Source organism: Rhopilema esculentum, chromosome 13 (genome assembly GCF_057945365.1).
Source record: "Rhopilema esculentum isolate cy_ngs chromosome 13, ASM5794536v1, whole genome shotgun sequence".
NCBI classification, from domain to species: Eukaryota; Metazoa; Cnidaria; class Scyphozoa; order Rhizostomeae; family Rhizostomatidae; genus Rhopilema; species Rhopilema esculentum.
The window spans coordinates 6,287,280-6,302,527 of record NC_142827.1 but is presented as its reverse complement, the minus strand read 5'-3'; the positions used below and the strand labels follow the sequence as shown (position 1 = coordinate 6,302,527).

The window sequence follows — 15,248 nt, the reverse complement described above, 5'->3', positions numbered from 1 at the left end:
CGATAATTTTGAAACCAAATTTCGATAAGAGTGATCTAAATTAGTGTGAAATTTCAAAATTTTAATTTTCCCTATACTGGGATTTGCAATACATTTCAACCTTCCTGAACTAACAGCTTTGTTAATGAAAGAGATTGGATGTACCCAGCTGACATTCAAGAAATATCTAGTAACTAAATTATAGACCTACCTCTTTTGTAATTTCTTCTTAATGACGCAATTTCGTCTGGAAAGCAAAGCAATGTGTTGATGAATGTTTGCATTGTTCGATTGCATATGTTGCAAGAAGTACTTAATGCCGATGAGGGCACCATTATCAAAAGCAAATATGATTGTGAATAAGCAGCTCTGTACTAACGTCATTTGACAAAAACATCTCCAGAAGATATCAAATATTCGATTAAGATAACTTTCAGAAGATAAATCATTGTTATTTAAGCATAAATAGATGCAGCCATGTGAAATTGCTAGTTGCAGACAATGAGATAGCTACAGACCCTACGAAAGCGAGACTGGTCCGGACCTGTTGCAATAAACGACAAATTAGAGGGAACAAGAGCTTTGGGAACTTTTTTACATTAAATTTTATTTTCATGTCTACTTAAGGTTTTCATTGAGAAACAGATCTAATTTTTTGGCATCTAACTTTCAGTATGGCTACCGGGCCTACCTTCCTGAACAATTTCATCAAGCAGGTGAGCAAGCCCTTTCATAATACGACCTATCAAAAGAAAAAACAGGATTATCACAAAGGTAGCTAAGACAAATAACACAAACAAATCACATTTTGTGTCAAAGGACTGCAAGAACATTTGAAAATGGATGGGCGATCTAGTAAATGTAAATACAATAGTAAGTAAGAAAATTGTTCCCTTCAGAAACATGCCCTTGAATCCTATGGAACATAAATGCTTTCAAAGAACTCTTACAATAAATAGAAACTAAAATAAAACTGGAAACTGTGAAAGTGGTTGTTTCTTTTAACTTAAACAAAAAGTCGTGGTTGAAAGCAAAAGTGACGAGAAAGAAGTAAAATTTTACATCCCTTGCCTATATCCATTGAATCCATACTTGTCTACAAACTTTTAAAACACTGCGGTTCAATAGTCATTGATTTTAAACTTTTCATCTTATTGCCTCGAATATAAATAAACTACAAATTCTTTAATTGTAAAAAGAATGGAAGATTCAGAAAAATAATGTTTTTCAATTCTTTTTCTATGGATTCTTTGAAGAAAAAACTTAATACTCAAGATGTTTACCTTCACTTTCTCTTGAGGTTGAGCATGTAAATTATTAACTTCTTGTTCAAAAAGTAAAAGAGTCTTGCTCTATAGCAGCGATTCAGTGGTCAGATAAAATACAAAAATTCCTTAATGTGTTCCTTAATGTATTCCTTAATGTTCCATTTTGTATAAATCAAGAATGTCAACTTACCGTTGGAACCATCTGTTCGGTGTAAACTTCTTGCGTTGCCTAGAAGTGCATAATAGGTTGAGATCAATTTTATTTTTTTGGCAAAAAAGATAAATTCCTTTAACAAACTATCTAGCATACCTTTAAGATTAACAATCGCCTGATTATTCTTAACAATTTTGGGGCGGTATTTACGAACGGATACAGTAAATCCTCGCATATAAGAACCTACAAAAATAAGAACCTAGAGGCTGTTTTTCCTAAATTATGCACCTTGTAATTAAGAACCTGTTACAGTGTGATAAAATATAATAGGTTCTCTTCCCAAGGGCAAAAAATAGAGTTTTCAATGGTCCTTTTTTACTCCCAGATTTTTTATATATTGCCAAAAGGAAAAAACAGGGTTGAATGCATCCTTTGATAATGAATCATAAAATTTGAAATAAGGGATCCTTCGAATAAGAACCTTCAAACCCTGAAATTAATCCAAGTACCTTGCCAATAAGAACCTACTTCAGCCTGAACCTCAAAAAGTAGGTTCTTATATGCGGGGATTTACTGTATAAGCAGCAAGGATTCTGGGAGAGGGTTGTTTTTATAGATAATGACTGGATTATGTGATTGGAAACTTACGGAAACGCCCATTTTCAAAATTCAGCTTTCAACTTTTTGATAAAGAAGATAAAAAGATAAAAAAGCAAATTTTCTGCATCATTTTGTTACTACTGACTACCAAAAAATGCTTTTTACCAAACTAAAGCAAAATTTACCAAAGAACACAAAATTATGCGGGGTTTCGCACCACCTCTCCCACAATAAAACCGTCCATGGTGTTATTTCAAGACTTAGATAATCTAGACATGAATAAATCATAACATCGTTATAATGTCTGAAAAAGTTCATCTCTGCTCTACTGCTTCACAAGAAGCTGTAAGGAAAAATAATCCAAATCATTTTAAGATGAGCAAGAAGCTGGCAAATGAGATTCTAATGAGGGGAATTTTAAGCTAATTAAGTAACAAAATAAATTTCAAATACAAGGGAATTATTGAAGATTAAAGAAATAGAGAAATAACTTCATTCTAAGATCTTTTCTTAAACCAAAATATATAATTTTTAATTTCTCATCAACAAACATGCATTAATGCAAGATGATGCTTATTTAAGCCAGACAATCGCAAATTTTAATCAATCAAGCTAATCTTCTTGCTTATAACTGTTGCAGTTTTGTAAAACTTGTTTTATTAGTATATTGAAGATCCATAATAGGGTACTCTTCCAGGAAAACAAATATGAGCTCTTATCCATATAAAATATGAGCTCTTATCATCCATGGACATTTTTTCATTAGGAAAAAAATTTAAAATATGAGCTCTTATCTCTTATCCGTCCATGGACATTTTTTCATTAGGAAAAAAATATAAAATATGAGCTCTTATAGCCTGGTTTTCACTAGAGTCATAAGGGTCGTAAGGATCGTGAGAACGTAATTTTAAGATTTTATGAAGCTTATAATCAAGTGAAAACACCAAGAATCATAATCGTAAAATAATTAGCACTTGATATTATCTCTTAAAATTCGTGACATAAGGATCGTAAAGATCAAAAACTTGTTCATCTTATGATCCTTACGACCGGATGTCCCTTTGTTTTGAGAATTAGGTGACAAAATTTCCTGAATTCCGCACACATTGCTCCTTCTCTCGTTGGCCTTCACATGAATTTCTGTACACAAAATGGATCTATCTCGCGCGGAAAGACTATCTATCGTGAAATTCAGCTGCTTGTAAGACAAGTCTTTGAAAAACTACAAGTTGGCAAAACACTTTGCTCAGATCTCCTTTTGAAAATTTTGCGAAATCCAAAACCCTTTCTTTCCTCGTATTTTGTTAACTTGCATTTCTACGACGCCTCCATCTTTTGATTAGAATATACACTGCCAGGAATAAACGCAGATTCGTAGCAGCCATGCTGGATCCATGCAGACAAGTGGCGGGGAAAGATCGCCCTTTTCAAATCATAAGAAATCTCACTACTTTTACGATACTTATAACAATTATGACATTATGATAACAAATAATTTTCTATTCTTACGATCCTTAAGAAATTTTTATGATGGCGTTTTCATTTGGATTTTAAGAAACATAAGCGACACTGACTTAAAAATTATGTTTCTTATGATCGATACGATTCTTATGACTTAAGTGAAAACCAGGCTTATCTCTTATCCATCCATGGACATTTTTTCACTATGGGAACTGCATTTTTTGATTAGAGCTCTTTTAGGGGCTTGGTCCTTCATTAAGTGCTTTAGCAGATTCAAGACTATTTTATCTCTAAGTTAAAACTTGTTACAAAAATGAATCAAAAATTAGAATCTAGCTGCAAAAAGACATTAGTAAGCACCACAACAACTAATAACTACATTACAATAAATTTTAAGAGAGAAACAAATGATGTGCAATTTCCCGTTGAAAACAGACCCGTTAATCCTTTAATGATGGCTGTACAAAAGAAACATAGAATAAGTTCGGTACTAAAGAGTTGCTATTGCATAGAAACCTAATTTCCCAGGAATGACCAAAGATTTGAAAAGAAAATATTTTTACGAAAATAGTCAACATCACTCACAAATGTTAAGTATACTATTTGATCTACAAAATGGACAAGTTGATGCACCAAAAAATTCATTTGATAGACCACTTAGACCTCGACTAAAGGCCTCTTTTTTATTTGCTGCTTATATTGAGAAGAAAAGCTTTAAACTCCCAATTATTGACTGCCTATAGCTATTTGCAAAAGAGTATTTGAGAATGCGGGCACAAGATTCCAGCAACAAAGAGAGAGGCTTCTTGTTATGTTGCGTTCATTGGAAATAATATTGTCCAGAAGTGACATGTTCGGATTTCGGCAAACGAGGATACCGAACATAATAGCTATAAACTAACTTTATCAATCAAACCTTATTAATTCTGCTTGTCATTCTGTTCGCCGCTGCTTTGTGAATGTGGCTAAGAAGTATTAAAAAAGGATTCAGCCTTCAAAGAAAAAAGCTTTTCTACATTCACTGGCTTTTACAACGTTCTTATAAGAAGCTTTCCATTGACATCCCTACCGCTCTTTCCTTTGACAGGGATAACCCAATGGTATATGACCATATTTTAGTAGATTTGCGAGAGAATATTGGTATTCAAGATTACAGCTTTGAAAGTCACCTGGTTCCTTTTTTGTTGAGTGATAATTTCAAATAGAATTGGCTATATCTCCGCTCTTTTTTGGAAGAAAGTCGTTCGAAGCTTTCAAAAGAAATGAGATCTTCGCAATAATTTACTGCTTTGCATTTTCCCTCACCTTTTATAAAATTAACGATCGTTTTCAATCTGGGGGTTGTACAGCAAAAGAATACTCAAATTTGCTTATGTTTCCGCCTTTTTGTGCTATTTTGATATTATGTCTATGACAAAGACGTCTTTCTGACAAAGGAATGGGCTGCTAAAAAGAACTGACAGTCTGCTTGTCAACTAGAAGCTTGTTATGAGATCGTCAACATACACAGCATTGAATGCATCTTTGCATGGCTTTGTAGTTACCTTATCTGCTTTTCATGCGAGAGATATGTGGTTTTCATGCGAGCAAACACGTGATTAAAATGATCCATTTGTATTTTGAATAACATGTAAATTAGAACATCATGCATTCAAAAATAGCAATTAAATTTGGCCACGACTCTTTCGCTTTTTGCTTGCTTCTTTGACTTACCGGCAGTTTATCTGATGTACGTACGCATCTGTCGCTCAAAAGATAACGCACACCCATTTAAATGTTCAATTGAGACAAAGACACGAATATTCCACTTAACAAGCTATTGTCACTATTGCAACCGGTCCTTGATTGAATACTTGTTTTGCATGTAAAGAGTACAATATAATCTAAAAGACCTATCACAGAAAATTACTGTCTCCCTGTCTTCTGTAATGTCATATATACAAGGCTGTACACGTTTGAGTGGGAAGAAACGGTCGATTTTAAGTCGCTGGTTAGCAATAAGGCTGATTTCCACGAGGCGAATTTCGCAGCGAATTCGCGGCGAAATCGCTGATGAAGGCATAAAGGCATGCGCAGTTTTTATTTTTGATTTCGCAGCGAATTCGCAAGAAAGTAGAAAAGAGTTCTACTTTTTCTCGGCGAAATATTTCGCAGCACCTAATAACCAGTCAAAGCATGGTAAATTTGCTTGATTTGTAAGAAAACAATCTTGGAACATTCGCCATGCGTGCAATTCTGAAAATGGGCGCCTTAAAGTTGAGTTTTGGGGGAAATTATTATATAATTTCGCAGCGAATTCGCAGTATCGTGGAAATCAAAGACAATTCCGAAGTGAATTCACAACGAATTCGGTACGAAATTCGCCTCGTGGAAATCAGCCTTTATCATCTGGTAAAAGACCATTCTGTTTTACGCCCGAAATGAAGTCAGAATAGAAAGCAGCCATTTTCCTTTGATAGTACCTAATGACCTTATATGATCCCGGATTTTACCGTTGTAAGCAATTAATGATATTTCGGACTCTGATTTGGGTATTGCACTTTCCGAGGTTAATAATCGCTTTTAAAGCCTCTTTACTAGTAGGACACAATTGAAGGGTTAGGCGACTTTATCAAAAGCTTTCTCTATTATTGATTAGTGTGGGAAACGGTTCATTCCCTCCCTAATCGTAATCACATTAATCTTGAAAATAAGATAAACTAAAACCTTATTCCATATTTATTCCATATTGATTAAGATCTAAAAATTTTTTATGGTAGAATTGAAAATAGGATGTATGAAACCTAAGATAACTCAGAATAATGATTCTATAAAGTCTAATAACTATAAAGTTTAGTTTCAGTTTTTGGCCTTGCAAATATGGTTGTTATGAATTTTTTACATTAAGGCAGCCATGACAGAATCACAAAAATCTCTTAACAATTTTGACGTCTGAAATTTTGCAGAAAATACTTTTGCTATTTCATATAGATATAAACACTAAATCTACATTACTTATTGAAGTAAACAACCCACGTCAGAGGCGGATCCAGAGTGAGTTCCTTGGTGCACAGAACTCAGTCAGTTTTCCAACATTTAGCTAAAAATAGTGTTGCCTGAAATAAGTAATATTTAAAATAAAAAAATGAAGCCTAAAAATTCTAAGTTTTATCACAGTTTCTCCAAAATCTTAAAATTGCCAGTTTGATGTAATTCGTTCGCCTTTTTCCTTCCTTCTTCTCTGTCTTGATTTTGAAATAATTTCTGGAACTCGGAAATGATACCATATTTGTAAGAGAGCTGTACAATAGCCAGTAGCTGATTGGCTACCTATTGTTTTTGTTCTGTTGTGGAACTGCAAAACATTGAATTCGAAATGACGCCTTAAAACAGAGTCTTATTTTCACGAACCTCACAGCATCCTTGCAGATTATTAGGCGTTTGAGATGAAACCAGGAGGTATCGTTAATTTTCCAGGAGCATCAACTACCTTTGTTTCAAACTGCAGTTTTTTATGTCAAGGGAGACCCAAGGTCAGACGGAACACCATATTTTGAAAAATAGGCTGGTGTCTACGTAGTCAAAATAGCAAATTGCGAGCAAAACAAAAGGGAAAACGTGGCTGTTGCATCTAAGACAAACAAGAGGGTATTTAGAAAGGGAGGAGGTTGCAAAAATTTTGACATAGGCACTGTTTCTTGTCGAAAAGAAATCCATACTCTAGATTTAGTGAGTGGAATGCATAAATATGAATAATAATATCGTCTTGGGCACAATTATCAATGCATTATCTGAAAGACCCTAGCCTTGGCCTGAAACTCAGTCAGGTTTTTTGCTGGATCTGTCCCTGCAAGCACAATAATTAATCATAGAGTTTTAGTGCAGTTTATGTCTGTATTTTTTAACTTACTTCTCTCGTATAATTTCAGCTCCCCTCGATTAAAAAAGAATGAAGACAATATTACGTGTTGAAAATAGAAATCCGATTGATTGATCGCTTCTCCCTTTCACAACTTAACAGCAAGCTAAAACATATTGGAAAATAAAATCATTTAAAAAAGATGAACATTTCCTTAATGTCCTCTTCTTTTACTTTTTGTCCAGGTCAGCCTTTATTAACGGGTTAGGCCGTATTTTATCAGGTATACCTAGTCGCTTCTTTGATGAATAAAAAGTAAGCCTATCTTTAGAATATCTGCTGAGATTCGAATATTGAAAAGTGAATTTCTTGGCAAAAATGCATTGATTGAAAAATGGCTTTGGTATCCAGAATTCGTTATGACGTCTAGCCCGACCTCCGTCGAAACTAAAGAAAAGATGACTGAAAGTCCTAAATTGCGTAGCTGACAGGCAGATAGTCATTGAAAAATGAAGAAAACTACACTTCAGGAGGCTTTGGGAATAAAACAAAACCACTTGACTGCCAGCTGTTACCTACTCAAAAGATATTCGTGGAGTCTCCGAGAGCATTGTAAAGAAGTAGCATGTCTGTCTCTTCATAGGCTTTTCTTTTATACATGTTTACTATACACGTCGACAACATGAATTATTGAAGACGTTTAAATATCAATGGACATCAATGTCATTTTGGCTGATATTCTCTCGCACAGCTGTTATTATTTGCATCAAATCTCGACCTGTTTTTACTTTTCAGTAAAATATCAATAGAGTTTAGTAGGTAGCTGTTCGACTAGGCCGGTTTCCTTAATGGCTTAAGAAAAAGTGCATAAATGCAAAGAAACTTGCATGAAACATATCGTTTTCAAACACCAAGAAATTTAAATAATCGCTTTATTTAATAGAATTATTTGATAGGCTCAATAATATCTGAATTCCTCGTAGAAACTCGTTAACTGTCTAATACTTACTTCATATCAGTTCAAATTTTTAAATACTGTACAATATTCAACACATTATAATACATTATACTATCAAAGACAGAAGATGATTGAGTATATCAACTTCCAGCAATTTGCAAAGTCTAGAAGCGAAAGGATTCAGATTTGATTACGAGAAGTAACCACCAGAAAACGTAGAACCGTATATTGAAGAAGCAGAATAACTTTACAGAACAAATGCATGGTTGCATCGCTACTGATTTTCTAAACTAGTGCATCTGCTAATCATCCATGGTTTCTGATGTCACATCTAACATTGTTTCAGTGTTGACAGGGATTGCCTTCTGTAAATTCATGGCAGTTCAAGAACCATCGGCAGCTAACTTTTCTCGCATAACGATTTGCTACTAGTAATATTAGGAGAAAAAAGAGGCACTTTTAGTTATAATTGTAGCACAAAAGGAAATCAACTGCAAAAACACGTTCCAAATTTAGTCTAAACAAAACGATTCTGATGCTAAAATGTTTTGTATTTTTATGCGAGATGGTCTCTTATCTGCTCACAGTTACTCACACCAATAATGATTCAAAACATGGTACTTTTTGCACTTTGCTTATAATCTTTTGAACAACTATTGCAGATGCAGACTTTTTGAATCTCCATCACATTGTTAAATCAAATCCGATTCAGAATAATAAATAATTTTGAACAGCTAAATGAAGATTGTTTTATTAAGTAACGCCTTCTTAAGACAATGCTAAAGATAAACCACACAAAATTTTTGTCTGAAAGCTCAAAAAATGCCGATCTGCAGCAAAAGGACCGCCTACTCGTTGTTTGTGCAGAAAAATACTGTTACACAGGTATCATTTCAAGACTTTAAATATAACGTTGCTAATCTGCACATGTAGCTGCTTTGAAAAAAGTTTCTTAGACTGTACCCAGTCTAAAATTGAGAATCAAAGAAAAGCCTAAAAGAATTTTTTTTTGTAAATGACTAAATTATTTCGATCAAAAGTTAAATTATGCCAAAAATTGGGAATATAAGCATGCAAATGTGAATTGACTAGTCCAATTTTCCAAAGCGCGGGGCATTAGGACCATCTTGAAAAACAGTATTAACTCATCAACCTACAGCTTTTACAGCAAAATAAGCACAATACCATGAAATACTGAGGGTTGCGGGATTTCAGGAACGTTCATAGTAAGTATGAAGAAACAGAAACAAGACAAAAGTGCATTTTAGATATCTTTCCAGCTAAGGCAAAGTTATGCGTTTTCTCTCTCCCTCCACCTTAACACTTATATGAAATGCTTCTATTTGATTAAAAAAATAAATCAAATAGCTTCTTTTCTTCTGGCCCCCTCTAGAATTCATTCGCAACGACACTACTGGTTGGTTTGAGCTCAGAAAAATCAAAGGTCGATTTCCTTTATTTACTCGTTTATTATCAACAAAAAATTGGCTGTCAGGATGAAATTCCTAAAACCGTTACTTAGACTAATATTGTCAAATATGATCGCCTTGCCTAGACCTTGGCTTGACAAAAATTGCAAAAAGTAAACCCTTGCTCTCCGCACATCCCTAGGTAACTTTACTATGGAAGAAGCCCCCCTCCCCCCTTCCCCGTGTTCAAATAATACTGGTGGGATTTCCCAAGAAGAATCAGCAAGGCTTGTTCTTTCTGCAGATTATTCTGGCAATTCTGGACGCAAAATGACAAAAACAAGAACCAAAATCTGTTTATACTGATTTCCAAATCTCTATTTTTATACTGATTTCCAAATCTCTCTGATAAAACTGTATTGTTCATTTCTCATAAATGTTTCTTGTCAGCAATCGAGAAAATCGTACATGCTTCTGGGTTTGTTTTCTCTCCCAATTGGATGTTGCCAACTCTCAAAATTCATCTTTGTGTTCAAGCCCAGGCCCTAACTAGGCAAATGGATTAGAAACAGAAAGTTGTGCAGTGTTCAAAACATTTATCTTCTTTTGACCATGCAAAATCAAGAAATTTTTCCGGTTGTTCTGTTTATGCTTCATTATAGTTGCATATATTCATGTTTCAGGGTTGCAATGCTTTTTCATACTCTTTGCACTTTCGTCTTTTAGTGCCATCTGTTCTTTAGTGAAGTGCAAATTTTTAGTTGAATTATAAAAATATATTGTTGCATATATGATCTTTCTGATGCTTTTCTCAATCTCACATATAAAAATACTTGACAATGCATATGAAATATTGAAGCACTAAAAATTGCCATTACTCTTTAAGCTATCTATTGAAACAAGAGGAAGAATTAAGATGCAATACATATATGCTAGCGATGGTACTGTTACCGGCGAGGGATTTAAAAAGAAGAAAACACAAGATAGTCCAAACACAAGACAGGTGCTAGTTAAGCTAAGACTTTATTGGGCTTAATGGAATAAGAAAGGCTGACCCAGTGAATCCAAACTCGAAAAGCCTAAAAAGTAGTCTAGTGTAAAGTCTTTCTGATTCTAAGTAAGTCCATTGAAAAGAATTAACAAATTATTTATATATAACATCTTCAATGAAGAGATAGTAAAGATCATGAGCATGGAATTGGATAAGGGAATTAGAGGTAGGTTGAGAGAGCCATATCAAACCGTCCAAATCAGAAATCTTTGCTTGAAACAAGTTCTACTTAATACATGCACATTTAGTCAGTTGGGTTTGCTTAGTACTGCAAAAGCGTATTGAACAATTTATGTATAGGGTCACAGGATATGTTCAGCAAATGATATGAAACTGGTTGCAACAAAACTGTAGACTGATAGAAAATAAAAAACAAAAAAAAACAAAAATTGAAATTTGAGTAAAAATGAAACTTTAATGCAAATTGAATTTAAGTCAAAATAAATTTTAGCCAAAATGAAATTACAATGAAATGAAATTGTGTCGAGAAATTTGGTTGCTTTTTCAGCGTGTTCTCGATATCAGCCTACTAATTCCTTTAAGTCAGTAAGCGACACAGTTGACTTTTATCTTTCTGTGTTCTTGCTGAAAAGCATCTGAATCCATCCGAAAGAAGTCAGAAATCTTGCGCTTCGATAGCATTTCAATGTGCTAGAAATTCTATTGATGCATTAAAATTATGCTTATAGCATTGGGATGCTGTCCACTGGCTTTTTTTTCGGATGCTGGCCATGTTTCTCTTAAACAATACCAGATTTTAAAAAATAAGAATACGTTAAAAATCTATTCAGGCTCAAAACGAAAATTTCTTAAGAATACTGAGGCTGGAAAAAATTTATAGTATTCTTAGTAATAAAATATGTCTATATCAGCAAAAAAAGATTTGGCTGTTTAATTCAATCAGTAAGAAAAAAAAGTCGGGAATTACTTCGACATCATCTATTATCTTTTCGTACATAAATTTTAAATGTTAAAAATTTCAAATGCTAGAGTTTTTATTATTTTCAAGAATATTCTTTCTTGCTTATCAGCACTTAGAATTTTTTTCTCTTGACATTTCACAAAATAGGTCGGTCAATACTGCCGCCGACCGCCTATACACCTATACACCGGTCGCCTATACACCAAGCTGACTTCTTCATCGGAAGTATGGTGCAGATTGTTTTTGGTGGGTTCTAGAGACAGGCTTCTTCAGTCAAGAAGTGCAAGTCAGGGATACACGTTTTTGTCTAACTTGACTCAGATTTAGGGTCAATACCATTGAAAAGATTTCGAGGGTAAGTAATATAAAGGTGACGTCATTTGTTTTTGTCAAACTGGTAGCGTCTATAGGGCGTGACTGGGTTAGTTGAACTTTTACACAAGGAAACCTATAGGTTTTGATTTTACAAAGGAATTACCCAATATCCCACGGTGTCTTAATCTGGGAAACATGTGTAATTGCTTCAGATTAAAAATAACACCTACATCGAATCAGTATTTAATGAAAAAGTTAGAGAGCTGGTTAAACAACAGGTGCCACCCAAGAAAGGTTTTTGCAAGAAGCGAAGCACATATTCGTGTAATTGCAAAATATCACAGCATCGAGACAGAGTTGAGAAAAATTGGCGTTTGCTCGGCTGACTTGCTTAAGGAAGATCATCGAAACAAAATATGTCAATCGCCACACCCAAAAAATTGAACATTAAAAATAATATCAAGATTCCAAACTTTGGTTATATGAGGTGTCTTTAACATTGCTGGCTTGAAAAATTATCGTTTCTATAGTGCCTTTAAATGCCACCTATGAAAATTCAGTTGACCCTCTGCTTATTTCCAAATGACACGAAAAAAGCTTATAGAAAAATGTAACGATATCCAATAATAAATCTGCCAGAGACAATACTAACTGCAAATTTAATGTTACTTAATATTTACACGTCTTGACCGATACATCAAATACAACATTGGTCTAAGACCCACTCAATAAGATGGGCGTGTTGTTTGTGAAAACACCCAAGGTAAGGACAACAAATCAAGGGAATGAAAGCAAAACCAGGCCAAAGACGATACTTGAGAAGTGGTATTGTGAAGAATTTCTGTTTACTATTTGACGGAAACGCAGCAGATAAATATTTTGGAAGGATCAAGCATCTATTTTCAGTGCGGTGTACATGACAGTTCTAGAAAGAGTCGGTTTTTCTGCAATCCTGCCTGTGTGTTTACTTAACTGGGCTACTTTTGGTTTACTGTATTGTCCTCTGCAGATAAGATAATTACAATGAGATTTGAGCCTTTTTGAAATGCTTGAAATAAAAAATTCTTTATTTATATTCTGAATTATTAATTTTTCAACTTATTACAAAGCACAGTTTAAATAGTATAAAAGCACCTTTTGGTATCATGACTTGTTCGTGTAGATAATTCATTTAATGTCATATTTGATATGAGTTAAATCGAGCTAGAAGAGCAGGGAATCGATGCAAATGAAGTAAAATAAGAGTTTTTGGTTTGAATATTGTTTTGAATATCTTAGCAGCAAAAAATGAAGATAGAATGTTCCCAAGGTTGAAAATTCACAAGGATATAAATTAGTTTATCGCTTACTAGTTGAGCGGCTGATTTCAAATCTTTGATATCACAGAATAAATTTGGGATGTTCCTAGGGAATGTGTTAGTAAAACACTGACTTCTAAGCTTCACTCCTTTAACTCCACCATTACGTCGTTCAGTTTTTTGCTCATCTCATTCGATAAACTAACTTTGGCCGATAGCAGTTTGATAAACAAAAACATATTCTGGTTGTCGGAAACGTAAAACATACAGCTATCAAATTTTCAAAACATTTTGCTAAAATTGCAATTGAAATAGCAATTTTCAATTAAAATAGGCAATCTCGTGAATCTCTTGATCGCTTTGTGTGTTCAGCTTACACGAATTTGATCAAAAAGAGTATAAATGGCAAATTAAAGAAAAAAATGATTGCATATTAGCCCTATTAAGAACACTTTGAATGTGTACATTTGATATCATTTTATGATTCTAAAATCAGTTTTAACCAATAGTTTTAACCATCAGTTTTAACCTGAGGAGAAACGTTTTTGAAAGTCAAATTTCAGTTAAACGTCGTTTTATGTCGATGATTAATTTTCAGGTCGCAAGGGAAGCTCGTGCTCTATTGCTTGGCGATCGTAAATCTTATTCAATGACGTAAATTAACAAAACTATCAAGAAAACAAAACAAGTTTTCGCATTTCATTTGAAGAGATTTCCTTATGAAATCGCATTTAGGTCATTTTTAATCAGGAAAATCCACGATAATTTGAATAGAAAGTCAGAAAAAATAAACATATTTGAATTGGCTGTTTCTTAAAACCAAAATTCTTTTCTATTATAAATGAGACGAAAAATCAGCTCACTGTTCTTAGAGGCAAATGAGACAAAGGAAAATCAGCTCAGTTTTTCTTTTCACTGTTCTTTGAGCACCGAGGCAGCGCATTGGATTTCAGAAGTTTTAATATACAACTTCAAACAGCACTGTGAATCGATCGTTATTAAAACTACAGCATAAATCATAGCAAAGAACTATTTCAATTTTGGCTTTTAGCGGAAGAATCTTAGAATTATCTAATATCATCCATAAAACGAGGCGTCAGTTAGGTAATGGGTTGATTTTGAGGTACATTGAAAACCTTTGGTCAATTAATTGAAAACTTACAAGCAATGCTTTCAACAGACAGGTTCTTATTTGTAAGCTGTTCGTAAAGTCTGACCGATGTTTTTCAAAATAAAAGCTTCATTGCTGCCTGCTATGAATTGAGAATAAGAAATATCATTTTTGGGAAGAAAGAAAAAAAAGCTATAAAATCTCCAACTTACAGATAACCAGCAGGAAAGCAAAGAAACTTGAGAAGAAAACCATGTTCATCAATATTTGTGCCATCTTCACACACCTTCTTTCGAGGATCAGGATCTATCTGTCCTCCTCTTTAGTCTGGCTTTGTTTATACCAGGGAACATCCCACTATGCAATTCTGCAAAAATAAGTTTGTTAATGTAATAGGAGTAAAAGAGCAGCAGATTTTTGGCAGGTGCAACTCTGGACGGGGGGTAAACTGGCTTGCGCTAGACTTTATCATCTACAAGTTTTTGGTCTGTTGTTTCTAAAGCATACCATTAAAGAAAATTTGAGCGCTAAATTTCATTGAAAGATTGTTCCTTTAGCAACGTAATTGTTTGAATGCAGGAATTTCAGCTTTTAAGAAATGCCAATTTCAAGGAAGTGAGCACTCAAAGGAATAATAATGATAATTCAATTATCAGCAAGAAGGAACTAATAATTCAATTATCAAATATCAGCATGTGCAATCATTAACGAGTGAGGCGCATGGAAAAGCTAAAATATTCGAGGGAATAGGGCCTTAAGAGTTTGAATCATTTCTTTTTGAGAATTTTATTCTTTTAACTCAATCGAGAGAGAAAGCAAAACTTTCAAAAACCGACTGTAGAACGTAGAACGTAGCCTACGTAGAACGTAGAACGTAGAACGTA

The 15,248-nt window shown here is 34.0% G+C and overlaps 1 long non-coding RNA gene across 1 annotated transcript in view; it reads right to left on the bottom strand.

Annotated features, from left to right (window-relative positions):
- Positions 1-15,248, bottom strand: part of LOC148958613 (uncharacterized) — a 47,545-nt gene that overhangs the window by 31,597 nt on the left and 700 nt on the right. Inside the window, exons 2-5 of the long non-coding RNA XR_016144549.1 lie at positions 14,577-14,731; positions 1,438-1,476; positions 671-721; positions 191-226 (exon numbers count right to left, since the gene is read on the bottom strand). This is a non-coding gene — a long non-coding RNA (uncharacterized LOC148958613). The remainder of the gene's footprint in view (positions 1-190; positions 227-670; positions 722-1,437; positions 1,477-14,576; positions 14,732-15,248) is intronic.